The following is a 2500-nucleotide window of genomic DNA, read 5'->3' as shown; positions in this document are numbered from 1 at the left end:
ACATTAAGTTTCAGTGGTGATGGATTAGTTAGTGGGCAATGATTACCTGTACGATGCATTAGTTAGCAAGTCATTAACATATTTGTACAACCAATTGATTGCACACACACAAATTTATCTCCAAAGTGACATGTAAACGATTTAGTGGATTTTTGACATGACATGGACTACCACGTGGCAGCCACATCAGCAAGGTAACACGTGGCACTTGAAAAAATCAATTTAGTATTCTTCTGCCTTTTATTTTTCTACCTTATTCCAGTTAATTAAATTACTTTAATATTTTTAATTCACCAATTTATTTTTATTTTTATTTATATTTCTGTCTAGGCGCAAGACTGGGCGGCCAGCAAGGAGTCGAGACAGGGAGTTAATTTTAAAATTGATTTTTAAAAAATGATTTATTTATTTATTTCCACCTATGCGGAAGACTGGGCGGCCAACGAGGAGTCGAGACAGCCAGGAGTCGGGACTTGGGCAAGGGAGCGGGACAAGAGGTCGGGACTCGCGGCGGGACAAGGAAGAGGAGGAGGAAGTCCGGGACTCGCGACGGGACTGGGACTCGCGCCGGGACTAGGGAGTCGCGGCGGGACAAGGAAGAGGAGGAGGAAGTCCGGGACTCGCGACGGGACTGGGACTCGCGCCGGGACTAGGGAGTCGCGGCGGGACAAGGAAGAGGAGGAGGAAGTCCGGGACTCGCGACGGGACTGGGACTCGCGCCGGGACTAGGGAGTCGCGGCGGGACAAGGAAGAGGAGGAGGAAGTCCGGGACTCGCGACGGGACTGGGACTCGCGCCGGGACTAGGGAGTCGCGGCGGGACAAGGAAGAGGAGGAGGAAGTCCGGGACTCGCGACGGACTGGGACTCGCGCCGGGACTAGGGAGTCGCGGCGGGACAAGGAAGAGGAGGAGGAAGTCCGGGACTCGCGCACGGGACTAGGGAGTCGCGGCGGGACAAGGAAGAGGAGGAGGAAGTCCGGGACTCGCCACGGGACTAGGGAGTCGCGGCGGGACAAGGAAGAGAAGGAGGAAGTCCGGGACTCGCGACGGGACTGGGACTCGCGGCAGGACAAGGAAGAGAAGGAGGAGGTCCGGGACTCGCGCCGGGACTAGGAAGAGGGGAGGAGGTCCGGGACTCGCGACGGGACTAGGAAGTGGGGAGGAGGTCCGGGACTCGCGCCGGGACTAGGGAAGAGGAGGAGGAGGAGGAAGGCCGGGACTGGGACTCGCGGCGGGAGTAGGTAGTGGGGAGGAGGTCCGGGACTCGCAGCGGGACAAGGAGGAAGTCGGGGAGGAGGGCCGGGACCAGGAGTCGCGGCGGGGATAGCAGGCAGGACAGGGAGGGTGGGTGGTCTTCCACAAAAAAAAGTGTGTCTCGGAACTTCCTTAGTGCAGTAGGACGGGGGCCTGCCGAATCCCACAGAGAGTACTATGTGGGGAAGGGTTCCTCTGAAGCGTCTCGGGAAAAGTCGTGAGGGGGTGACGGTTGCTCGGTGCCTACGGGTCCCGACTGCTCGCTGCCTTCTTTGAGCCCAGTACCGACGTTCGCAGGGGGATACCTGGATACTACTGGGGTTACCTGGATACTTCTGGCGTGTTACCTTGGATCAGTGAGGAGTGGGGGTTAGTTTCCCGGCGACGCGACCCTCTGAGGAGGTCCCGCGGAGGGTCGCCGAGTATTATATGGTGAGCTGGCTGTCAAGGATTGTGAGTCCCGCTGCCAAAATTTTTTTTGGTGCGCGGGCGACTGGAAAAAGAGGGTTGGTCTTGTGCCGATACGCGTAACGTCGCAGCGAGTCCCAAGAGCTAGTAACCATTTTTGGCGGGGGGCGATGGCCTCGGTATTGTCAAGCCATTCTCTCATTCATTTGGGAGGGTGGGGAGAAGTGTTTGCCGAGGCCGTTCAAGCTCCGCCTGGTCGACCACCACTGTGACCGCCACCGCGCTCGATCTCTATTGCAAGCTCAGGTGAAATTCCTGATAAACTTGGAGGGGTGTGGGACGCGTTCGCAGTGTGGGCCGAGGAGTCATAACATCCCAGGTCGGAATGTGAAAATGGAACTTCGAAACCGGTGAGAGTTCTCTCGTCGGCTAGGGGTTTCACAAAAGTAACATTTCTATAAATTTCTATCCGACCCCTCCATTAATTTGGAGGGGCGATGGGCCCCAGGATTGGACATACTTCTTGCTGATTTGTCTTTTGAGGAAAATCCTTCGCGGTGATGGTTACTTTTTCATTTTTAATGTGTGTATCGGCCTCGTCGGTTTCTCTCTTTCCTGGTCACATTCCCGAAAAAGGCCGCAGCACCTATGATTCTCTTCCGGGGGTCTAACTCTCCCTCTCTCTCTATCCTTCTCTTTGTCTGGCTCTCTCTGGCTTCACTTTTTGTGGTGTGTGCCTCTGGGGGTCTGGTTGGAATTTGCCGTTGGCTTTTTGCCCTCTCTTTTTGCCTTTTATCCATCGCAAAGAAGGGTGTGTGTGTTCTCACCTGGGGTTGGAA

The 2500-nt window shown here is 55.4% G+C and overlaps 1 long non-coding RNA gene across 1 annotated transcript in view; it reads left to right on the top strand.

Moving 5' to 3' along the window:
* The first annotated feature begins 2342 nt into the window (after window positions 1-2342).
* Window positions 2343-2500, top strand: part of LOC149989058 (uncharacterized) — a 13092-nt gene continuing 12934 nt past the window's right edge. The window contains exon 1 of the long non-coding RNA XR_016503190.1: window positions 2343-2500. This exon is cut by the window's right edge and continues 1135 nt beyond it. This is a non-coding gene — a long non-coding RNA (uncharacterized LOC149989058).

This window comes from Physcomitrium patens, chromosome 6, assembly GCF_059467195.1.
Source record: "Physcomitrium patens ecotype Gransden chromosome 6, ASM5946719v1, whole genome shotgun sequence".
NCBI classification, from domain to species: domain Eukaryota; kingdom Viridiplantae; phylum Streptophyta; class Bryopsida; order Funariales; family Funariaceae; genus Physcomitrium; species Physcomitrium patens.
The sequence above is the reverse complement of the archived record's forward strand: the minus strand, read 5'-3'. Positions and strand labels throughout refer to the sequence as shown.